Source organism: Anomalospiza imberbis, chromosome 6, assembly GCF_031753505.1.
Source record: "Anomalospiza imberbis isolate Cuckoo-Finch-1a 21T00152 chromosome 6, ASM3175350v1, whole genome shotgun sequence".
Lineage (NCBI taxonomy): Eukaryota > Metazoa > Chordata > Aves > Passeriformes > Viduidae > Anomalospiza > Anomalospiza imberbis.
The window spans coordinates 35,237,177-35,263,381 of NC_089686.1; the positions used below are offsets into that span (position 1 = coordinate 35,237,177).

Below are 26,205 nucleotides of genomic sequence, written 5' to 3' on the forward strand. Positions count from 1 at the left end.
AGGCTTTGGTACATCCTACCACTTGTTGTCCAGCTGAGCTGTTTCACACCCCAGATTTTTGGAGAGGCACTGCTTCTGTTAATCAGGTCCTGTCTAGGTACTGATGTTCAAAACCCAAGAACAGAAGGGCCCACCTTCACATTTAAGACAAAATATTTCTCTATCACATTTCCTAGCAGAGATAAGGAAGCCAGCAATGGTGGGAACCAATCCAGCAGGTTTCACTGCCCACACTGACAGCAGTGCAGTAATAGACTGATACTAGCAGGGATCAGCAACCCTCTTTGACACAAACAAGTGCATGGTTTCCATTTCAGTCCTTAAAGATGAGCTCTCTGTGAGAGAGGATTTTCACCTTGTCATTCCTGGGATTGGTACCATACACATTAGTATCCAGGATCTGCTGTTCTTCCATGTTGCTTTTCTTGTAATTACAAAGTGTCAGAGGTCACTGTGCCCAAGTGGCTCTTCCAAGTTGTAAACTAAGAAAACTGGGACAGTAGCCCTCTGGCATACAAAGAGTAATGATAATTATGGTTTTTTTTCTAATGGATTGCTCATAATTCTCAGAATGGCATTTTCATTCTGGCATATGTTATCCTCATCTGAAAGTGGCTGGGTTTGTGAAGCACAGAGATCATAATCTATGTATCCTAAATTAGGCTGGTGCAGGAAGCACATCACAGGTGATGCTCAGTGCTGTGCTCCTTTGCCATCAAACTCTAGAACAGGGGCCCTGTTTTTACCAGAAGTGGGAAGTAATGGCTGAAGATTATCAGAGCAGGTGGAAGGAATGTAAGTAGATCAGGAAAAGCCTGGAGGCTGAGGAAAGATGAAAAACTGAAAGTGCTGAAAGCTTTTGATAAGAATCTTTTACCTGAAAGATTACTGGAGTTTAATTAAGCCAAAATTTATGCCCAGAAGCAGCACAGAAACAAACCCAAAATTTGGGTTTGCTTTCTGAAGTTAATATAATATTATATTTACTATATCTTTCCATCTACATCAATCAGTAGTTGAATTTTTTTTTCATAAACATTGTTATAACTCTGCATATTCAAGAAATTGTATTGAAAAATCTGAAGCATAAAGAAATGGAAAATACTGTGTGCTATCTATTTGGCTTCAGGTATTGTATCTGCTTTAATTAATAATGATGTATCTCTGCAGATTAAGAATAAAAAAAACATCCCCACTATTAATCCTTACATTAAATTTTCAAATCATCAATATTAACTAAATATAGCTACAGTAAAGTAGAGAAGAAGTATTTGTTTGTTTTTACAGGGCATTATTCTGTGTGTTACATCAAAGATTTCCTTTCAAATTCACCTGATTTGAAAGGTAGAGTTTCTCCTGACTGTGCAAGTTAGCAGAGAAAGTGTCTGTATTTTATCAAATTCAGCTGCACCCTTCTTGCTGAAGCATGTATTAAAGCCAACAGATCTATTTTTGTGAGTCATTGCAGTCCATCCTGCTGCTGTTCAGTTGGAGGAAGCTATTTTTGTAATTTTGCTATTTTGTAGCAAATGTACCAATTTAGTTAGTAGTGAAAAAATTCCAGACATCTGTGATAAAGGTTGATAAATCCAGAAAAAATCTGTTCCTCTGCTAAAGGGAGTGTGCTGGCCTGGGAGACACTTGCACAGAGTTCTGAACTAGCATTGAAAAAACCAAAAGCTCTGCTTTGAAGCAACAGAAGGACAAAGACTCTCTTTTGCATATGCTGAGGAATTTGCATGTAAGTTATTTGGTATTGTATTAATCAACCTGTCATATTTATTATGAGATAGGTCTTGAAATGGGTCCCAAAATATGAGTCTGAGCGTTTTAGCAAGTTCAAAGAAAAATACCCATGGCTACACTGAAAAATATCCTGCGAATATATCCCTTCCACCGAGAATATCCCTTCCAGCTGCTTGAGGGACATGACATTTTTTATTTATTAAAAAATATAGGAAATCTGCCTCTCCTCAAATTTAACTATGTTACCCATTAGAGCAAAACCTAACCAACATCCTTATGGCTGTTATTCTGTCTCCCTTGTAGGCTGAGCAGCCATGCCCCTTCCCAGAAGGACACCAGTTACATCACAGTTCTCGAGGCCAAGAGGAAGCAAGTGGTTATCATTATATTTATCAAATAAGAAACCTCCCTTCTAGAGTTGTTAAAAGACTGGAGAACAGAGGTGAAAATGTGTGGATGTGTTCACCTTTTGAGATTATGTGATCTACAGTGCTTCAAAGGTCCCAGTGACTGAAGATAGCTGTGCCCTCCAATTCTCTCTTCATCCAGTAGGTTAGAGTCATGGCAGGACTTCCACAGGTAAGGGAATACAGCTTGGAAGATTGCCCCAAGGATGGTGATAACTGGGCCCTGCTGAGATGGTGGCCTTGCTCTCAGATGGGCTAGCTCAGGGTGCAGAGGTGGAGTTGCAGCCTGGGGCACACCAGCAGCACTGGATGGCAGTGTTACACAAGTTCAAACAGCTTCTTTTAGGTTTAGGAATAAAAGCAAAAAGTATGCCATGCCTGTGACTGGAAATGTATGGGATTAGGAGGGGGCATCTGTAAGTCTTATTGGGATGTACTTGACCAGATTCCCTTCATTTCCTTCTCCTATCCTGTCTATTCTTTAGAGACTACTTTCCCATGCTTTCTTTTCTCCCAGTTCTCTTTTTTTTTAGTGTGTATTGAGGTGTTTCTCATGCCTCTTCTGAGCTGGCTAGGTACTGAAAGGGTCAGAAATAAACAGCAAAGTTTTGCTAATGTAAAAGCAATATATAAAACCCAAGAATCATGAACCCAACAAGAAAACAATGTCTTTTCCTCCTTCCAGTTCTTTAGGCAGAAACGACCAGGAGGGGCAGAGTGCCTTGACATTAGCCCAGTAAATGTGCATTTAACATTAAGCTTGATAGAACCAAATATACCGCAGGGAAAAATTTGAATTTGTGTAGCTGGCAGGCAGTTTACTCCTGTCATGAAGTTTGCCTGTCACTGCTAATAGCTCAGGGTAGCAATTCCAGAGATGATACTAAGGCAGAGCAGTGTATATGTAATCCCAGTACTGACACATGTACCAGCACTGGCCCTCCAGAGATGCGTGGAATATTCCTCTGGCAGGGAGATGGTAAGGCAGTAAAAGCTGCTGAATAGGTATCGTTGTGACTTTGTTCCTCCTGCTTGGATCTTGAGCTGGGATTTTTCTTCTGCATTTCATCTCATTTATCAGTGTAATACCTGGGTCACCCTTTCATACAGCAAATATAATTATAGTGCAGTTACACTCTGTGACTCTGTTTCATGATACCTATAATTACTGTTCATTCGTGTAGCTAGGAGGTTAGTTAATTCAGTGGACATATTACTTATCAGTCTGCTTTCTGAGTTACTATCTCACACTTCAGTTGCAATTGTACTTTTTGTACATACATCTGAGGGTTCACTGTGTGAACCCATTTGTGTAATCTCATTTGTATGAGATTAAACTTCTGGTTGAATTAAGCCTGTTTACAGCTACGTGGGGGTTTTTTGTGTGTCAGTAGTATGTCAGGTCAAAGAAAAAAGATCAACATTCAAACTGGTAGGGCATGCTTATCAGTCCTACATGAAATCCATGCACTGCTGAAACATGAGTTGTATGAAGAGTTTAAAAACGGCAGCGGAGTTGACTCTTAGTTTTATCAGCCTCCTTGTTTTATATGCACTGCTCTTGAGGTGATCCAGAGCTGCCTACATTTTGAATGATTGGCAAGGATCCTGACACATGGCAAATCCTTGGAACTGGGAGAAAAGCCATGAAGAACATTGCTATTCCTCTTCCTGACAATTTCATAGAGCTCAGGTATTCTTCTGAGTATTCTTTTGCTGGGTTCATCAGGTCTTGACTTTCACTCATGGAATATGGCTTTGCATTTGCAGTGGTGAGAGTAGTCTGATGATAATTTTTTGTTTGTTTGTTTTAAATGAAAAAGGTTTGCCCACTTCAGTAGCTCTAGAGATCAATCACACATCAAAGGCTTCCCAGGCTGGAGTCTTGCAGCCATTTGATGTTAGAAGGTGGCAGGAGGCAGCTAGCTCCCTGCATCCTTGCTTCCCCTTTTCTCCTGGCTTTGTTCTTTATCCTCAGAAAAAGCTGCTGACAGAACCAGCAGCAGCATCTCAGGCAGCAGAGATGATCTGCCATACATTGATGCAAAGCTTCCTCAGTCAGCCAGGAGCCACTGCAGTATGGCTATGCCAATGAGCCTCTTCCTTTATTCTTTTCCTCTGCTTCAGTACACCCCCCAGGCCAGGACATCCTCCCAAAGGACTGTGCACCTCACTCCCCTTCCCTTGCTGCTGTGTCTTCTCTCCTCTTAGCGCCTGGCCCTCTCTTCTTCCCTCAGCTCCCTGAGCTGACTGTCCAGCACAGATCAGAGAGAAGGGGTGGCTGTGCACTTCTCCTGCACAGCTGGCATGGGAGCCATCAGAAGTTGGTTACATCTATTCTGTCTCAGACCCCTCAATTCCTTTTCTCTTGGATGGCTATAAATTTTTCAGGCAAAGAAAAAGTATATTTCTCCTGGGGAATTAGATTTCAAGCCTAGAGATAAACTGACTTTGCACAATGTAGGAAATTGTCAACTGGTTTAACTGTTTTTTTTGGTTTTTGTTTTTTGTTTTTTGTTTTTTTTTAATCTGTGACTGCAGGATTTTCAGAGGATCAGTCCTGGAGCACAGAGGCACTCACATATTTTTAAAAACATTGGAAACTCATCCCCTAAATCTCTCAGGACTCCAGGACCTTGTCTGAAACTTTGGAATGGCAGGTGCTGTGAAAGGACAGGGGGATCATGAACCACTCCAGTTTGTTGTGCCAAGAGGTTTGGTCTTAAGTCTTGACTTTCCACTTCATGAGTACCAGCTACTTTCCGGGAGGTTGCCCTGGGGTGGACAGAGGAGGAAGGGGCCAGTGATGGGAGCTGTGCCTTAGCTAGTTTGTAAATTATCTTTGTACATGCATGAAAATTAAGATAATTATATCTCTTATAAAAAGAAGCTGTTTGTGTGCTTTTGCTGTTTATATGTATCTAAAAGGAAATTGCAGGCTACTGCCTGCCAAGTATATCCCCAGAAATATTTTTGAAACTGTCATCCATAGGCATTGGATACCAGAGGCTGTTTAATCTCTCTCCCACTTTCTTTCTCTCTCCAAGCCTCCATCTCTCACTCTCTGCCCCAGTTTTTGAGCAAAAGGAGTTTGGCTGTTTATTGCAGTGTAAAAACTTACTACATCCCTATACTGGTCCCGTTTTGTGTCACCACTAATCCAGCTGACCTAGGCATCTCCATCATTGTAAGACAGGTGGATTTTTGTAATGGCTGTGCTTATTCTATAGCCATCATTTGACCTTTTTCATGATTTGCATTCAAAAGATATGGGGAAACACAGAAAGAAACCTAGAGAGGAAGATGTAAGGAAACTGAGTCAGTACCAATCCCTTACATCCATGTCCTGCAGCTTGTACAGCCTCTGTTCATTAAAGTAAAGGTGATACTTTGGAAAGCAAACACAATCCTCTTCAATAAGCTCTGATCAGTCAGTTATACCCCTTAAAAACACAACTTAGAGCATATTAATTATATTTGAATGTAATGAAAACATGAATTTTGATTCTAAACTGGAAGCAAGCATAGATCAATTAATTGCAAAGGCAGAATATGGAAACAGAGCATCTGGCCTGCAGAGTTGGTATTGTGATATGTTATCAGGAAATCTCAACAGAGAAAGAAATGTTAGAAGTAGGGCTTTTTATGACATCACACATTGTGCATTGTGACTTCAGTTTAAGAAAAAAATGAAAGGCAGCTCTGTGCACACTCTTCCTTGCACATTTCCATCTCTTATTTGAGATAGATACTCCAACATTTATTGAATTTTTTTCCTATTTTTCTGTGATTCAGTGCTTCAATTGTTATTAGTAGCTTGGCTTCCTGGAGACCACAGAATCCCCAAACACAGAGCAAGAACTGCTACACTTTATGCTGTCTATGACATATTAATTGTGCAGTGTACAGGTAAAAGCACAATCCCTCTGTACTTTGGAGTCATGGAGACTTTTCTATGGAATAAAATGGATATACCAAGTCAGTCCAAATGAGGTGAAAACTACTTAAAGAAGAGAGAGACTTAGACATTCCTACTTCTAATTGTGCTATTTTTAATACTTCATCAAAATTCATTTCTTATTCCATCTGAATTAATTTGTCTGTCTTTTGTTCTTTATTAAATTTCAATTAATATATTGTCAACTCCTGAATTTCTAGGTGAAGCTAATAGCTGTGAATCTTGGATTCATAATTGGTTACAATACACAGAGGCAAAAAACTTAATGGTCTTTCTGAGGAACTGATTAATTTGCTCTCAAGAGTGGATATATAAACATTAATTATGTTCTGAAGGGCTTTAGCTATTAAAACCAACTTAAAAGAAAATACAAGACTGTTTAAATTATCAGTTCTGCTTTTAACAGAGATGGCCAAAATCACTGGTGTCCCCAGTTCCACACAGTACTGTTTGGCACCAAATTCACCTTGCATAAGCTGGACATTTAAACAGTTTCTCAGCACATCCCCCATACAAAACTCTGTCACTAGGCTAAGGGGATTTTGGTCAGAGACACTTATCTACCTTTTTCTCTACAGTTACAGTTTTGGAGAGCTGTTATCTTCAATATTGTTGTTGTTCAATATTATGCCTGTTAGAGCAGTTTTTGAGACTATTGTTAAGTATTTATGAGTGCTTGCATCATGATTTTTGCAGGCCTCGAATAGGACAAGAGAGTAGCCAGAGTGTGTACCTACATGTATCTGCATTGCAGGGACTGGGTTTGGAGACGTGTGGCACTAGGTGTACCTGCTGTGCCTGGGAAGGGCCCAGTTTCACAGGGCCAAGAAACTGTGAGCACAATGAGACCCTGCAGCTCTGACCAGTAGCAAAAGGTGAGGGCAAAGATTTTTCCCTGGAGCATGAAGGTTTACATCTTTGCACAAATCAAAATTAGTAGTTATCAGCCATAACAATTGTCTGTACTTGTGTTGTCCTTTCTTGAATGAAAATCAAACAAACACAGTCCTCAAGCCACTTCTCTGGTGCATGCATTTTGAGTAAATTAACAAACTTCTGTTATTTCTTGTTGGGGCTAATGAGCCTTTCATTTGCGCAAGGTGGTATGTATCAGGACAGTCATCAGCTTGTATTTCCTCACCCAGCTTGTATTTCCTAGCCCATGCTGCTTCAGCTGAATGCCACAGTGGAATCTCACCTGCTGCTGTTGCTGCATTTCATTTGGGCCAATAAGTCTTGGACCAGAACTGGTTTAAGATGCTCCTTTTTTAATTAGAGCATCTTGTAATACTCCTGGTTGCTTATGATTTTCTTCTTTCTCTGTTTTAAAGTACATTCTTGCACTTAAAGAAGATGGAGATATATTCTTGATGAATGATGCCTTCGAGATAAGAATACAGGCATTTCTTATCTGTAGTTTACTATGACAATGCACTTTTGATGCATCTTCTTCAGCAAGCAGAAAAGCAATTTCAGTTTCTTTCAGTTCAACGTTTTGCAAAATATCAAAGCAGCATTGAATTAGAGCAAGAGTAAGGCTGATGGCAGGCTCTCAGCCTGCCTTCTGGATGGGTGTATGGTGAGACAGGTTTTGAAAGCTCCGGTAAGAGCTGGAATGGTAGGAAATGATTCTCTGAACTTTTAAGTTCTACTGCTCTCCCCAAGAACCTATTTTTTGGTATGTTGTCCAAGAATGAGCAGAACAGAATACATGTGTATTCCAGTTTTTGGCTTCTCTAGAAGAGTGGTGAGAAAGACAGACATAATGTCTGATACATGCTATGTTGAATCAATGCCCAAATAAATTTAAGGAAAAGATAACTGGTCTGTCTCCATAAGTAATAAAGCATGTTAGAAAATGGATCTTTATTTCTAATGGTTTTATATTTACCCTTTTTGGATGGGAATCAGGGGCCCTGAGAGGATAAGAGTGAGAGGGTTTTCTTTTCCCCAGCTATCTGAAGTACTGAAGAAATAATTCCACCCATTATGAAAGAAAAGCACAAAAAAAGTTATTTTGAAAATTTATTTCTTCACAAATCTAGCACAGTATGAGACACTGAAGTTTTATTCTAAGATATGCCTTTATGTGACATTACAACTTACCATATCAAGGAGAGAAAACATATTTTCCTGTTGATATATAAAGAAGGGGAATAGTTTCAGAAATAGTTAATTGCAGCTTTTCTGGAGTAGTTGCATTTATTTGTCCTCAGAATGGTTAGTGGGGAGGATGAAAGTGTGTTTCTGCCATTAGCAATGATTTGACCCCCCTCTCTTTAGACACAAGGAGTCTCATGCTGGTTTGCGGTATTCAGGCTACAGAGATTCGGTTCCAGAAGTGGAGGGCTCATACCAATAGCCAAAAGCTTTCATGTTGCTTTTTGGCAGGTGGAGCTGCTGATGTTCTCCATTAGGTCAGTTAATGTGTGGAGTTTGCCAGTCTCTGCAAGGTAAGTGCAATTTTGGCCAATGTCCCAGAGCTGTGGCATCTTGGGAGGAGCTGCAGCACAGCAAGGAGGGGATGTGGTACTGCTTCTCCTGGCTCTGAAGTCCCTTTTTCTTGTGGTCCCATCTTAGCTGTTCCCAGGCTTCTCCCTATATCTGGTAGAGAAAACTCCCTCTGGGGCTGGGAACCAGGGATTGGGAACCAGAAAGAAAATCACTTTCTGAAAGATTTTTTTGAATATTAACTAGCAGAAAACACAGCCATTGCCCCTGGAAGGGTGAAGAATACAGCTGCCACTGGAAAAATACCTTGTCTTCTTCCAGGATGCAGCCATCAGATCTGGCTACCCATCAAAATATATCCGTGAAACATAGAATGACTTCAAAACAGGTAATAAGAACAATTTGGAGAATGGCAAGATTTCCTGATGAAATGGGGAGGAGATAAAGTCTGTGTATTTTACTGAGAAGATGAGTTACAGTGTATATGGTCTGCAGGATGCCAAATTATAGAGAGGAATTTGCTGTGAGTCCAGTGCAAGCTTCCTGAGTGCAGTAACAGGAGAGGTTGCTGAAACAACAGGGAGGACAACCAATGAAAAAATAAGAGCGAAGGGGATACTTTTATCTATACCATAAGTAACCTATCTTCATGAGGTTTGTGGAGTTCAAGCCCAGCAATCGCTAACAAAGCTCCAGTTGCTTTCCTTGAGGCATTTAAATAACTGCATGACCACAGCTGATGTTGTGACCAGCAAGACTGTATCATGATCCAACCTCTTTGAAAACCCTGGAAATGTGCTTGAAGAATTTTGCCTCTGCCACGGCATAAGTCTCAAGCCACGTTGTGCTTGAGACGCCTACTTCTGCAGGCTGGCTGCCCACAAAGATATCTGAGTCTCCTTGCTGCACTCCAAAGGTCACCTCAACCATGAAGCTTTCCTTGTCTTTGCTTAGGCGAAATTTACAGGAGCGGCTGCAGGGCTGCAACATTAAACGCCAGTGGCAGGACTGAGGCAAAAGCATCCAGGCTACTCTCAGGAATCGATAGAACCAATGGACAGTTTTCTCCACATCTAGATAGGAGCCAGTGCAGAGAGTGTGCAGGAGGCTGGGGTCCTGTTTCCTTCTCAGCTCCTCCTCAGGGTGGTGGAGGAAACATAGCATGTCCTCCCCCAGCCTCTCCCTGCTGTGCAGGTGCACACAGCTCCACACGGACACAGTGTGCTCCTCTGGAGCATCCCCGCAGTGTCCACCTCCAGTTGGAAGGTGTGTCCTGGAGGGGGACTCAGGGGTATAAGCATGTGGTACACAACATCTTGTGCACGGGGACCCCAGCCTTCAAAGGCACTGTCCACTCCGATGGCTTGTTGTGGCACCGGGTAGAAGCTGTTGGACAAGCCTTGTCCAAAGATGTGTGTGAGTTTGTCCATCAGGTCCGTAATCACCAAGCAGCCTTTGTCCAGATCCAGGACAGGCAACTGTATGCGCACCTCTGAAAGGTTTCCAAGGTTCATTTTGATGCTGTAGTCGTCGTCTCCTTCGTTTTCATCACCTTTGTCTTCTCCCTTTCTGGCAGCATTGACGTCCTCCACTTCCTCATCCTTGTTTACTTCTTCCTTTGCATCATCATAGCCTTCTTTTGCTTCCCGTCCAACATTGCTTTCTGCTTTTGCATCAACGTTGCTGCCTTCTTCCTTTCCATCCTTATTGTTTTCTTCCACATTTGCATCGTTGCTTTCTGTGTCTTTGTTTGCAGCTACAATGTGTGCTTCTTCTTCCTCCACCCACTTGCTGCTGGACCTCTCCTTGTGGCCACTGTTTGGATCGCATCTAATTTTCTTGAGTCCAAACCTCAGCGCCAAGAGAAGGACGAGGATTCAAGTCAGAGCCAAGAACTGCCAGACGAGTGGAGCTCCCCAGGCCCCACCGCTCTGCTCCAGCTCCATCTGCTCCAGCTCCAGAATGAGTTGAGTCATCTGCTGGTTCAGATACGGCACACTGCTGCACGCACTCCAGGGCGGCCTCATCCAGCCCACCCCCGGGCTGCTGCGGGTACTGGAGGAGGGCTTGAGCAAGCAAGAAAAGGAATGTGTTGGCAAGCATGGCCTTGAGGAGGTGAGAAGGGCCCGAGTGGGGATGGGAGGGAGGTACTAGTGGGGGAAGTGGGGACAGGAGCCCCAGGGATCTGAAGGCAGGAAAGCGGGGGCCAGGCAGCTGGCAGGCTGCGAGGCCTGTGCCGCTGCCCCAGCCGCAGCACCGTGCCTGGCCAAAGGCACTCCCGCAAGGGACTGGCCTCTGGATGCCGGTGAGAAGCGGCTCCCCGGGTGCTGGCCTTTCTGCCGTGACCCTCGTTCAGTGTTGAGCACAGCCTCCAGTCTGCGTGCACGCTCGCCGAGGCTGTACCGGGGCAGCGTCACCTGCTGCTTCGGTCGAGAGCTGCCCCCATTGTGACCCCGGTGCTGTGATGTCACAGGTGCCACAGTGCGTCCTGGCCAGGCCAGCCCCGCCCTCCATCTCAACCTCAGCTCTGGGACTCCTAATGGCCCCGGGCAACCAAAGGCGTGATGCGGGCAGAGAGCAGACACACAGGTCATAGGGGAAGCCCCCAGGGCTTCCCTTGACAAAACAGGCAGAAGCCCCCCGAACCCTTTCCAATCTGAAACTGGGTGACATGACCCAGGAATTGCTTGTTGCTGGAAATCTGCTGTGAGATGGAACCGGTTCCCTTGGTGCTGACCCATGTGCTTGTGGGGGTGCTCTTGGGACCTAAGTATGGCACCCCTGGGTGTGCAGTGCTGAATATCCTGGTGGTAACATGGGGCTTCTCCATAGCAGGATCTCTGTTCCTGCTGTGCCGCTGCAAGAGGGCCTTGACTCCATGGAGACATTTTCCAGGGGTGTTGGGCAGGGGTAGGGGGTGATTTCCAGTGGGCAGCACTCCCGCTGCCGACAGATCAGAGTGTTCTGCACGTCCGACAAGTTCATTTCTGCGGTGCCGAAGCCCCAGAGAGGGTCTGGGATGAGCAGGATCTTCATTGTCTCCCCAGTGAACACAAGGAGGCACAGCAGCGGTGCCTCTTGCTTGGTCCCTGCCCAGCCAGAGCTGCCAGGGAGTTTCAGAGCCCATGTGAAGTGGCCAGCAAGGCCTGAGAGGGCAAGGGGAACACAGGGCGAAAATCATCTTTGTAGCCACCATGGTCTCCGGTGGCTGCTGCACCGGAGAAAAAGACTCTTGCTGCCCAAGGATTTCCCGTTTCTTTCTGAGTGCCATATCCTGTCCTCTTTTTGCCTGTGGTATGAGGTCAGGTGAATGCCATCTAATTTCAGTAACATCTGCACAGTATACCTGTATCCACGGAGGTCAAAACCTTGAGTACCACATAATTTTGTAGGCATTTTCTGTTCAGTTCATTTCCTGCTTCCTGACCACTTTTGACTTGGAGGTTAGGGTACAGCATGGCCTGTACTTATCATGTCTTTATGGCCCATGTGGTCTCTCATGTTTCTAAGTTGTCTTATCACAGTATCTTTAGATCCTGCATTGCACAGTAGGAATGAATAATAAACCTGAGGGTTTAGCAAATTTCATATCCTCTCAGTGCTACCATGTTTTTGAGCTCCTGCTGCACAGCAAACTAATTTGGAGAAATTTCCTAGATGGCAAACAGGTGCTGTGGCATCTCTCATTAAAGAATCTCCAATTACTAACTCCTGAGGTGTTTTCCTGGTGACATTGGTTCTAAGATGGGTGGTGGAGTCTGGTGTGGCTCAGCTTTAAGTACTTGGCTTTTCCTGGATCTGGTCTCTTTGGTCCTCTGAATTCCCCAATCCCAGATTACAATGTCACTGTTGGTGCACTTCTTCTAACTGCTGCTGACATCCTGAAAACTCCATTTCTTGAGGCACCAGCAGAGCCCTAAGAGCAGGACGTGGAATAGAATAAAAGCTCATATCTGCTGCTACTGCAAGACATTCCTAAGCATGGATCCTCAGGCCATGCAGATCTTGTCCAGGTTTATCTGCTCCATGTACTGTACAAGACAATTAATCTGTTGTGCACAGGACTAAGGCGTGACAAATTTCCCCAACTGCCCCAGGGCAGGAGCATGGACATTCTGTAGAGCCTTATTTACAGCATCAGAGAAGCCAGAGCCCACCAGAGCATCAGTTCTGCTGTGAAATGCAGTTCTGCTGCAGCACTCTCTGCCCACAACTCCTAACAAAGTGATGCACAAACACTCACAGACACAGCATTTGTTCTAGCACAATATTTATGGGCAACTTTGTCCCAAGGGAAGCTCCCAGAGGGAGCAACAGCAACTCCTTGAGGGAACGAACTCTCCCAGATTTGGAGGGCATTCAATGTTTAGGTGGTAACATTAATCTTGAGTTTCAGGCTCCTTGCCATGGCCTCTTCACAATTGTTCTGTATAAATGACCATTGCAGATAGAACAGAGTAATTTGGTGTGTGTGGGGGGGGAATAGGAATTATGAATTATGTGTTTATGAACTGTTTTTTTGTAAGATGTATTTACTGCATTTGTTTACTCTGTATTTATGAGCCATAGTCCATATATGAACTGTGTATTCTGAATTCAGAATATGAATTCTGCAGCCCTAGACCCAAATCTGTGTTTAGGAATGTTGTTACAATTTCTGGACTGTAAAGAAAATCAATGTGTAAGGTTTTCTAGTGCCAGAATTGAGAAACATGCTATTTTCTTGCCCCATCAGCAGCAGAATTAGCAGTTTTTCTGCAAGCATGATGCACATCTTTCCATTTCTTTTCAGAGAAATGCATCATTCCATGCTAATTTTATGAAAGAACTTACAGGACATGGGTGCCACAGTTGTGGCAAGTATGAGAATATGACAGTTGGTTGAAAAATTGAGCACTTCACACAGCAAACAGCAGAAGCATTCAGGGGATCTCTTTTTATCTGAACTTTCCCACATTTATTAAGGTGTCTGATGAACAGAAAGCAAAGGATAGTGCTGTGCTACCCTCCTGTCCAAAGGTCTGTCCAAAGTTCTGACATGATGTATAGGAGTGTCAGGAATGGGAGACCATGTTTTTATCCAGATATGGAGGGTCAGAGCCAACCCTTGGTGATGGAGAGTGAGGGTGGGTGGGCACATGAACAGGGTAACATCGGGGGAGAGCAGGTGTATCATGGCAATAGAGAATGAATGAATGAATGAATGAATGAATGAATGAATGAATGAATAAATGAATGTTGTCATTCGGACTGAGCTTCAGTTAAGAGACTTAATTAAGACAAGAACTACCTGCTTTTGAAAAATAAAAGACAGGAAAAAATTATGGCAAACAGCATTGCATTTGCTTCCCAAAGAAAGATAGAATGAAAAATAGGAATCCTGATGGTACACAAAATTAGTTGTGGTCTTTATTTCTGGAGAGTTTTAATTGCAATAAACAGTAGTCTACATGCAATGTCCCAGATCTGTGAAAGCATAGGTTTAAGTAGGAATGCTAATTTCTTACAAAAGAGACATTGTAATTTTCTTCTTAAGAATGAAATTGTGCAAAGCAAAACATGCTGATGGTCTACATACATATATATTTGCACAATCTGTAGTACCTGTTAAAACTAAGACAGAAGCACTGGAGGAAGAAGAGACTGAGTAAAGCCTGTGATACTGCGGGGAGTTTTCCTAAAGGAGTGGTATTTACGTGTATGGCAACAACCAGATGGCATACCACTTCTCAAAAGAGTATTTTACTCTCCATTCTTTTTCACTGGCTCTGGATATTTTTCAGCAGTTGCTATAGAAGTGTTCTCTGCATAAATTTGTGGGATAGAGAATGGGTGGTTTAAGACTACAGAATATTCCCATGGCCTCTATATCCTCCCCATGGTATTTTTCCCTGTCTAAGGCTGTTTAAAACCTTAATCTGGCTTGGAGCAAAAATGCTTTCAGTGTGGAGATGCATCTAGATAGTATAATAAAACCAGATAATTTCCAGCTATTTGAAACTCCCTGATAAAGCAGGCTGCTAAAATATTACCAAAATTTTTTCTTAAACTGTAATAGATAAGACTTCAACACCTGCATAGGAATATTTTTAAATGTTGGTCTTATACAGGGTTGAGACACTACAGTGGTGAAAAACCAACTTTAATATAATCAGTTGAACACTAGGTAGATATCTCCCTACAGTGAATTACATTTTAGCCATGAATGGATGGCCTAAGGCAGCAAATGAATGGGTCAGGAAGATGGAAACTGAAATTTTATTAGTCTCTCTCAGTTGTGTTTTCATCTCTTGTGTTTTTTTTTGTTTGTTTGTTTGTTTGTTTTGTGGGTTTTTTTTTTTTTTTTTTTGGTAGTTATCAATTTTACATTTTTGGATGCTCCTTCTACAGTTCAGTGATTGTAATTACAGTATACAGACACTGAAAACTTTCATCTGCAGGGTCAGTCACACAGAAAAATAATTTGATATTACTGGCAGACTAAGCCTGCAGCCAGTGCTGTGTGCAAAAAGTACCTCTGAAGCTTGTCCTAATTTTTCCTAGTATAGTACTTTATGTTGATGTATATGTCATGCATTAAACTGCTGGTCTCAGGACATTATTTTAATGGCGACTGCAAAGCTAGAAACCTTGGATTTCTTGAGATCTCCTATATGACATCTATAAGCATGTTGCAATATTTTTGCATTTTCCTTCATAATTGTTGCAATTTTCTTTTTAAAATATATAACAGGATACATCATTAAATGTCAAAAAACAACGTTTAATCCCTCAAGAAATAAGTGTTTACGGTTCAGGCCTGTCTTTTAGTGCTTGGTATCTTCTCAGGTTTAGGAAACAATCCTGAAGGGTAATGGGTTATGCAAAATTTCAATGAGAGTTCAGAGTGCTTTGCAGGCACAAGTCTATGAGTTTCTTGTTCCATCATCTGAGTTTCTTCTCTCCCAGCTCCCACCCTTTAACAGCTGGTCTGATCTGGTTGTCCAGACTCTCACCAAAAGAAGGAAGAGATGGTGTCCACTCCAGAGGGCACCAAATCTGGATCTAAAATAGGTGAATTACTTTTCCCCAGGTGACTGTAGAGGAAGTCTGGGAAATTGTGTTAGAGGAGGACCTAAATTTATGCCCATCTGAGGTCATGAGGTGAATCGGTCTCTTCATGTAGGAGAGAAATCCTACTACCTGGGTCTATGCACCATCCCCATCATATAACACAGTTCTTCAAGGTTGAGCTGGAGAATGAGCAGAGTATTTTTACCTTAGTTTGAAATTAATTTCTGATAATGTAAATTCCTGTGAAATTGACTGGAAGGTTAACATACATGCTGGTCTAGCAAAGACCAAACAAGTGCCTCTGTTTTCAAAAGATGCATTGCCAGAGAAGACAGTGTAGAACCAAGGCTGAGTTTTGTCATGGAGCATATATTTTTATACTGTAGATTAAAAATTAGAACTGCTGAATATAATTTTAAAAATATGACTTAAAATGTGGTCATGTGTTTATGCATAGAGGCTAGAGGGGGTAGGAAGGAGATAAAGATGTAGATTGAAGGTAGAGATAGATTTTTGAGTTGCATCTGGATGAGCTAAAACCTAGTAGCCTGTTTCAAATGCAGTCTTGGTCCCCTGTTCCAGCTGCAGTCATCTTTATTTCTTACCATTGGATCTGCCAGCCAAATGGACCTGTCCTGTAGCTGTGTGGCCTCTAGGTCATCTGAAGGAAGTGCAGGGAATGTGTGTGGCCAGGCCTTGGGTGAAAAGGGCATTTCGGTAGCAGATGCCTGTGTTAGATAAGGTGTACACTGAACCTGTGCTCCTCACCTTGGTGGACTGCTGAGTTGGACTGATTGTTGGAGGCTACATCCATGGCGGTAGTACTGGGTAAACACGCAGCTGCTTGTAGGTGTGGACAGGATTTCATCTTCACTGAGCACTTTGACTTTTGATTCGTGGCACTGTACTTAAACTATACAGTTTGGAAAGTCAACTGATCAGAAATGCAGAAGACTTGGCCTGCTCAAGAGGTAGAGACAATAGAAATACTTCTGGGTTTTTCTGATCTTTCAAAAAAACTGAATAGTTGAGCATCTAGGAGGAGAGATATTTTCTTTTGTATTCTGAAAGGTTGAGGAGGATCAGCTGATTGTAACAGGGTGAATAGAGCTGTTTTTTAGCTTGTGTCAGTAAATTGTAGCTCACAACCACATGAACTGATCTGCGAGCCTTTTCTAAATATGTTCTACCGTTCATGAAGGACATTATTCGTTTGAACATGTGATTTAAAGGAGCAAGACTTAGCATAAGATCTCTAAGTCACTGCAAATACAAATATTTAACTCAAACCAAGATGTCTCAATGGAGTACTAAGGACTTTCTTTCTCCATCTTTCAATACTTACACTTTCCCATATGATATTGCCATCAGTTGCTGAACTAAATCTGAAAAAGGCTTTTGGGAGGGAGGGCACTGAGAGACAGAGACAGGCAGTATCTAACAGAGTAAGATACTGAGTTATTAGTACACTGATACTGTTAGATACTGAGTTATTATTATTGTTAGATACAGAGTTATTAGTGTTCTGTGAATACTAATGAAAGTGCACCTCAGGATATTTCCCACAATTATGTATTTGAATGAAACATGAAATCTCTTTACCTCTGTTCAGTCTCCTTCAAGGCTGGAGTTCTGTTAAAATTTTTATAAAATAATTTCCTGGAAAAAATATTTTTAAAAACTGAGAAGAAAGACTGAGTTTTAAACAACAATTTTGCAGAAGGTAAATTGCAAACTTGTAAATATTTGTACTGAAAATATGCTCTGAGTTGCATTAGCAGACTATGCTCAAACAGCAGTTACAGATACTTCATTGTCAAAATGAAAGGATGGGTTCCATGAAGCTCCACAGAAGATTGCTATAGGTCTCACAGTACTCATTAATTTGTTGGATGATGATACAAAAAGAATCATTATTAAATTTGCAGATAATTTCAAGCAGAAAGAGACTGCAAGTATTGTAGAGGAGATGATTAAAATACAGTGATTTTGATAAATTGCTGGTATGATCTGAAAAGTGTGGGTAGGATTCAGTATGACTAAGAGCTACATTTAGACAGGAACAAGAAACTGCAGAAATGCAGGACAGCAAGGAACTCTTCTCAAAGCAATTCTGTGGGGAAAATATTTAGCAGACTTCCTAGAACACAAATTGAATAGAATGAGATAATGCTGGGCTAGCGCAAAACAGGAGGATGCTGCCCTGGGCTATCTTTGCAGGTGCAGGGTGCTCTGCTCAGCACTGGTGAGGCATCAGCAAAAGTGGTGTGTACACTTGTAGACACAACAAAAATGTGAAGCAGCTGGAGGTAGCCCAGGGGAAAGTGATCAGAATGGCAAGGCATTGAAAAAACAAGCTGTAAGGAAAGAAAAGTTATAGTGTCTAATCTGACACAGAAAAATGGGTAAAAGACTTTAAAATGTGAAATTCTGCTCCTAAGAGAACAGTGGTAATCTGCTTTCTACATTTATAATGGAGGACAAGAAATAAAGGACTCCTGTTTTAATAACATGAGATTAATCTTCAATATTAGGATGAAACCTTGTACAGATAATATCTCACTAAATATTAGAATAAATATGGAATCTCCAGCCCTGAATGTCTGTAAGAACTTGTAAATTTAGGTATAGTTGAGCCTACACTGAGCAGTGAGACAGACTCAGTGATTTTCAGTCCCCTCCTAGGCTACAAATTTATAAGAAGCAGACCCCCACCTTCTACTGAATAATTTACACATTTAGTTAAAATTAACTATACTATTCTGAATGTGCATCACTGCAATCAGCTTCTGAGGAATTTAGCCTTCAGTCTCTAAGAATGTAAGTATGAACAAGTCGAAAATTTCAGAATTTATAACTTGTTAAAATTCAGGCAGATTTTCATAGAATCATCAAGGCCCATCTCCCTGATACATTTTTAACAATAGTCTCAAAATATAGGCATATTCAGTTATAAAAATATATTTAACATGGGCAGAAGCCTTTTTTCATCAAATGTCTTTGAAGCTGGTTAAACTGACTTTGCTGAAATATTAAAAAAATAATAATAAAAAAACCAATCCAGACTTTTGCTGATTCATATAGTGAATCATTATTGCCCAAGCAGTTGAAGATGGAAAATTCTCAACCATGCCTACCACAGGTACTTACTTGAAAGAAGATTTGAAGAGTCATTGTTTCATTATCATTTATAAGGCACTTTGAGAACCTGACATGATGTATATTACATCTTTTAAAGCTTTGTGGAGTTGTAAATGGCAATGCAGATTTAAAGCAGTTTCTTGGATAATTAAAGAAAAAAATAATTAAACTCTTTTTTTTTTTTAACAAGCCCGATGCATGATTTTGAATTATGCATTGTGCAAGTGTTTGTTTTTTTTTTTTTCTCACATTCTAGTTTAACAGAGCAGACCAGTTTGAAATGTGTTTGAATTGAGCTGGGTTGTATCAGTCTATTTAATGTCATAGCTTAACAGGCTGAGCATTGAAGTAAGGACTGCATTTCAAGCAGAGAGCTGCTGGTGGAGTTGTTCTGGCTGGAGAGGGGGAAGGTGAGACCAGAACTGAGCCCTGGGATCCATCTCATATTTCACGCTGCTGAGATCTGCAAAAATTGGCATCTGGGTTTCTGGCTTTGTAGGGAAGGGAGATTCACAAACGTAGGAAAGGATGACAGCACTTCAGTGAGACAAACCTTCTTACGTTCTTCTTATGCCCAGCAGAGAGAAACAAAGATTCTTCTTGTCATAGCTATGAGCATCTGAGGTTATGCTCCAGCTATGAATCTTTGAGTGTCTTTTCCACTGTCCCTTCTGTTAGCCTAGAAAAACCAGGTTTCCTAGGCTAATATCTATTTTTTGTGCCCTTCTACCACCCATTCATTTTAGTGAATGCTGTACAGCTGACCCTGACTCAGTCAGATCTCTTCCCTGTGCAGTACCTTCTCAGCAGTAGACAAGCTAGGACAGTAATTGAAAATTATTATAAATATAATAAAGAAATGCTAATTGTCACTTGAATTTGAAGGTGAGTTTAAGGACTGTTCTTATGCAAAATATATAAATATTTGACTGCTCAGGTTTAACTGATGTTAATAGGAAAAAATTAATAATAAACAAAATGAAGTAACTGAATATTCATCAAAAGCATGTCAAACTTCCCTGCCAAAAGCAGAACATGCAGTGTGATGCTTAGCTACATAAATTAACCAAAGAGGGAGAAGTGGTACCACCTGATTTAGATAAATCATCAACAACTGGCAAATTTTTGTAACTATTAGAGAAAAGATTTTATGTATAAAAATGTCTGTGTACATAAAGTGAACATATATAGATAGATACAGAAACACAGAGACATGTGTTTTAATACTTGAACTGTGTTGGCGGGTACTATAAATCATCCAAGTACAGAAAAGAAACTATAAATCATCCAAATACAGAAAAGAAACATGGTTCATGGTGATGTTTGCAGTTTCCTCCATATGGTAAATGCTTTTTCAAAACCACAAGATAATATAGTTTCTGCTGTGAAAAATGCCTAAGATAAATGCTCACTCTCACCAGATAAATGCTGGTGAGAGAGGGATAGAGCATACAAACAATATGTTCAGGGCTATGAAAAGCACATACTGCATCTTTCTGGATTTAAGAGTTTTTTTAAACATATTTCATGCCTCCTTCCACACTTCAGGTTCCTTATTCCCACTGCACAGCAGTTCCCATCACAGCTTATGTAATTAATTAATCATAAAATGTATTTCAAACAGAAGAAAAAAAAAAAGTCCAAAGGAAACTTCTGCAATATCACAGAAGAAAAAAAGTCAAGAATGTTATGATGTACTCAAAGTAATTACTACTTCTGCAGCTTTTCTAGATCAGCAGATAAAGACCATCTGGAGAAAACCTGAATTCAATGGGAATTCACACATTTCTGCCACTTAGTGCGATGGGTTTTCATAATATTTGACTACCTGACATGGCAGAAGTTGAGGCTCTACCATTTTCAGGAAAACTTTACAAGTTCAGATGGGGTGCAGGCAGAAGGCTGTTCTTGACTCAAGGACAGAAAAGAATAAACATCGATAGATATAAAAAACTGATCTGACAAACTAAAAGAAGATGTGGAGATCTTAGCAATTTATAAATGTTGTAGAAGAATCTAAAATACCCTCTCCAGTCCTCTCCTTAACACATGCTAATTTCCTCACTCAGCCATTGCTCTGACTTGCTCAGATATGAGATTGCCAAGGCAGAAGAGAAAAGCATGCCTCTGCTATGTTTGAGCAAGAACCTGGATACTGAGGGAATGGAGCCCCTCCTCTTTGGATTAGTTGTATTGCTTTTTGTCCATTTTGGGCTTCCAGGTAAAACAAAGTGAAGCAAAGCTTCTTACACAAATCTCTTTTCAATACTTTCAGCAGACAGGGTCTTCCAGACTTTCCCAGGTGGATTTACAAAGACTGTGGATTTTACTTTCCTACAGTGTTATTTATTGATAAAATGAACAGAAGAGCTGCTACTAATGCTCTTCTGATGTCTTTAGTTTTATTGAAAAAAAAATCTCAATACTTTTGGTTATGTGATTTTCCTAGATGCGGGATTCAAGTCCTTCCATGCCTGAAATTCACCACCATGGCTTTTCCCCCCAGTGATAACAAGTCACCAAGAATTTTGTTGTAAGTCAAGCAAAATATAAAAAGCATTAGAGCTGGCACAAATTTCATGTTTGCAAAGGCAACTGAAATCCCTTTGCACAAAGGGTGGAATTAAGTGAAGCTCAACAAAGCCAGTACATGCTGCCTCTGAATGGTTCCTATTAAGTTGTCTTTGTTCTTTTAGCTTGCACAATCATGTAGGTGTAGAAGTATACATTGGGTTTGACACTGTTTAGGTCACGGCTCTGAAACTGCCAGTATACATTACTTGCATTTTTAAGTCTGACGTATTCAATTTCTGTGAAACATGTTAACATGGATCAATGGAAACCTCTGTGGGCTGAGATCCCCACAGAAAAATTCTCCCTGTAGAGAAAGCACTCACACTTGTATAAACCTGGCAGATGTGGCATATCTCCTACGCTGTTTCCTTCCTTGAAGGGTATGCAGGAGGGACTCAACCACAGCAAGGCTCCTCACACTTGACTCTCGAAGGATGAAATTTCCTGAGAATCTCTGAGATGGAGGTGGAAGGAAGAGATGTCTTTCAGCAGACTAAGTGTGTTTTGGTGCTGCATGGCTGAAGTATAATTTTTCTAATTGCTCCCTTTTTCTGCTGAATCCATATGGAACACAGCACACACAATAGAGATTTAGAGGTTTTTAAAGCACACTTCCATAAAGACAACCTAGGAATCACAGAGTGGTACCATGAAACAGTATCTGAGAGCATCAAATGTAAAACACAGTGAAAAAGGGAGCAAGCATCACTTGACCTGCTGTTTATTGGTCACAATGACAGGATGCAGAATAACTTTTTCCTTCCGGTAGGTGAAGTAAGGTAAGTAAAATTAATGGCACCCCACAACTTGCTCCTACTGAAAGCTAGAATGAGCCTGTACTGCCTTTAAATGTCCAAATTTGCTAGTCAAGCTAGCCATCAATTTCATACAGTTAATTTAATGTTTACAAAACAAAGGATCCTTTTGTAAAAAGGCTGAGGAATTGAAGAGTGCCTCTGCAGTCTGATACTCAAAAAATGTAACATAAGAGCTTTGAAATAAGAGCTTTGAGCTGACATTTAAAAAAATGTGTAATAGGTACCATAAAAGATGTGCTAAAACCTCTTTAAAACTACAAAGAAACTGTAACATAATGACTGCCTGAAACAAAATAGGAGAGAAGAATTAATCCACCCAGCAAGGCCTTATTTAGTTTAACAAAATCTGTAAAGCCTATTGCTCTGCTCTTCTAATGATGTAGGCTAAGACACAGGAGATAAGAAAAGCCAAGACACTGAAAGCTGTTGTAAAACTAGGTCACTGTTAAATTAAACATTTTTTGAAAAATAGAACCTGCCTTGAACAACTCTGAAAACCTCTTTGCTTTTTTCATGCCCTCTGCCAGAGACACTTACTCCTCTTTATTGCCTTCATAAGAGAAAGCACTGCTTTAGTGATGTTTCAGCACTCACCTCGAGCCAGCAGCTCCATTTTTTCTTGTAATTAACAGCTATTGAATATTTATGAAGTGCTATGGGGTAACACTTATTCATTCGATCAACAATGCTGCTGGTTTGCAAACTGAAAGGAAAACACTGGCCCTACCTCAGAGCACTGCAACCACTGCAGCTGCAGCAGCTTCTGCCTTTCTGAGCTTTTCAAGCACCAGGAGAGGAGGATGCTACTGGCAGAAAGTTAGCGATATCTACTCCTCCTTTTTTCAGATGATCACAGAGGAACATGCTGTGCTGTGACTCTTTGCCATATAAAGAAGCTGTTGGAATACCCTGGAGACTTCCACTGTTGAGCTGTAAGAGTTAGCAGAAGCCCTGTGAGCATGTGTAACTCTAGTGTCAGCCACAATATGCAGGGGTTCAAAGTTGTATGTTCTGAAGCTGATAAAAGGACCTCTTTAACGCAGTGAGGATAGTACAGCTTTGGGAGAGCATTACTAGGCATGAGGGAAGTTTTCTACCACTGCAGTCTTCAATAGAAGACATAATAATTTTATTAAATGTGTGGTTTTGTCATTGAAATCCGTCTCTGGGATAAAGAAAAGCTGACCAAATATTTTCAATAGGAAATGTTAGTGAAAATGAAAATTCTAGCTCAGGTTCTTCAGCTTTAATGATGTATCATTAAGAACAGGTGGTGTTCCATGCCTGGTGTGGACCATGGTGTTCTCTTCTGGCTTTTAGATCTCTTCATATAATACAGAGGAAAGGGAACAATAAAACTCTGCACTCCTGGCCAGAAAAATGCATGGCAGTCCCTCCCCATGCACTCTTCTCCAATGCTTGCTAAGCATAGCAGTGTTTCAGATGCAAGGTCTTTTTCTGCAAACATTGCTGTACGTGTGTAGTTCTACATCAACTTGAGATGTCCCACTGATCTAAATGGAACTGTTTACCGCATCTCTAATCATACTCATCAAACTGCTGGACTCTCCTGCTGGGAAAGAGGCTAAACTAAGAAACAGTTGCTGTGATGAACCAAGTCTGACTACATTGTTTTCAGCATAAGCATCAATGTAAATATAAAGCTGCCTTGGTTTTATCAGGTTTTAATTATGTATCATTTATTTTAGTAGTTAATGCATGAAAGTAAAAAATGTTGCTATGCCATTTTTCTTCATACCATTTATTACTTCAAGGGACCAAAGAATCATTGTTATTTGAGAGGAGCCACTAGGCAAAGATTCATTTATTTATAGTATAAAATAGAGAAATAGGGCATGGAATATTATCCAAACCTGAAATACCATTTAAATTGTATTTATTTATTATTTGCCTTTCCTTTCATTTGTACTTTTTGGTTACAATTTCTTCTGCTGAGCATGATTAAAATAATCATAGAGGTCACTTTTGCTTTAATGTTTTCATTCCGCTTCCTTTCTCAACATCATGGGCTGCTGTAGTATGGTAATACTCAGGCTGTATATACTTCCAGAAAACATATTGGTAATTTCTTTGAATTATAATATTAATACACATGTGAAATATTTTCTATCTTCTACTTTGAAAGCAGCATTTCTATAGAACTTGCCTTTTAGTCTGAGTTAACCTGATATATTCAAGCACTTAGATTTGTTGGCTATTGCATGCACACTCCTTTGAGGGAGCTATGAGAACAAAGACTGGGTAGAGTAGTCTTTAAACAGTTTTGCCTGAACAGACCTGATATAAGGTACTGAAATATTTCATCATTGATATTACATGTAGTCATACCACAGCATAACTCAATATAACTAGTGATTTAAAGTGCTTTGCTGAGAAAATCTCTAAAAAAATAAATCTTTATTTTGTAGGTTGCCATTCTCTCTTTCCTCCCTTTGCCAGACAGCAAATAATATATAATATGCTTAGTTTAATCCAAAGGGAATGAAAATTAGTTTGAATTCAAATGATATGAAGGGAAATATTTATTTAGATTAATTTTATTTTGAAAAAGTATCCCAAAAATATGCTGTGATGTTTGAGAGGTGCATTTTCTTTGAACAAAACAACCAAGATCAAAATGTTTTAACCTGCCACAGAAACTTTTAAATGCCCACAGCTGAAATCTGAAACAAATCAATTGAATCAACACCTTGTAAAGTCTAGTAAGGGTCAATGAGCTTGTGTGAGGCTTAACTGCAGAATTTTGCCACTAAGATGAAACTTTGAGTGTGACAGGGAAATAAATGTATAGTCTGTGTTAATGAAGGACCTTTTTAAAGAAGCATGTAAACTCTCCAAGCTAAAAACTGGCATTTGCAAGACTAAGGAAGGAGTAGCCAGTAACAGTAAAGATGGACATATGGATCCAGTAAAAATGGAAGGGATGCACAGTTGAACCAGAAATATTTTTTTTCTTATTGATTTAATATTTGAATTACTGCAACAGTTCAGTGTACCAGACACCACCAGAAATTGTGCTGGGCAGACTACAGCCATAAAATAATGGGACATCCCTGCACATGATAGCTTCTGGTGTCAGTCAGCAGGCTCATGAAATATAAGCCTGGTTTTGGTAAGATCCAGGATGTTAGGAAATGGAGAGAGCAGAGACACCACGCAAGGGCTTTTAAGGCAGGCTACACGGCTGGGTAAAGGAGCCTTTCCTCTGTGCAGCTGACAGCCTCATTGTGAAGAGTTTCAACAGCAATAATGAGTCTGGTGTGTGGGAACCAAACCTTGGAAATTCACAAACTTTGGCAGGGAGATGGGTATGGATGTCTCCTGTCAATGGTCTGCCCCAGTGCATCCCAGCACAGGGCTCATAGACCTGAGGGTCAGTTTGGGGCAAGGTGGGCTTAACTTGCCATCTGAAGAAAAAGGAATAAAAATCTCATCCAATAGAGAAATCGGTGGATAATAGCCCTAAGAGGTATGCAAGCTACTTTGCCCACGAAGTTGATGTGTGCAAACTCATCCTAGCCAGCAGCAATGTCTTTTGACCATGGGACAGGTCTGTGTAAAAGAGCTGGGTCTCCAAGCTGTTTTGTTAGAGTTGGGGTGCCTGTTAGGATCGATGGTGTGCAGAGCCCAGGTGTTATTTAGGGAATCCTGGCTGTTGGAGGAAGATGACCAAGAGATGAGGCTTTCCCGGTTTCAGATGGAGGACTTTTGCCAAACACTTTAATTGTGCGACTCAAGACATAAACAAGATTGCAAGAGAGATACAAGGCTTGCCTTCGGCTCCATGCCTTTATTCGGGGCTGCGCCGAGTGCCCCGGCAGCGGCCGGGGTGGCGGGACATGGGAGCTGAAGTTCCCCCGCGTCACCGCCAAAGGGCAGCCGGCTCGGCACCGGGGGAAATCGGCGGCGGGGCCGGGCGTGGGCGGCGCGCCTGGGCCACCCGCAGCGGGCGCTGCGGCGGCGGGGCCGGGGCCGGGGCCGGGGCCGTCCCCGCCCCAGTCCGCCCGCCCGGCGCGGGCTCGGCGGAGGGTCGGGG

At 41.2% G+C, this 26,205-nt stretch overlaps 1 long non-coding RNA gene across 2 annotated transcripts; it reads left to right on the forward strand.

The window, feature by feature from the left end:
* The first annotated feature begins 5,990 nt into the window (after positions 1 to 5,990).
* On the forward strand, positions 5,991 to 9,351 carry LOC137475711 (uncharacterized). 2 transcript variants are annotated; one of them, XR_011000038.1, is made up of 3 exons: positions 5,991 to 6,131; positions 8,503 to 8,564; positions 8,809 to 9,351. It is a non-coding gene; the product is annotated as an uncharacterized lncRNA (long non-coding RNA). The 2 variants fall into 2 exon arrangements; XR_011000039.1 differs by having other exon boundaries at positions 8,812 to 9,351.
* The last annotated feature ends 16,854 nt before the right edge of the window (positions 9,352 to 26,205 follow it).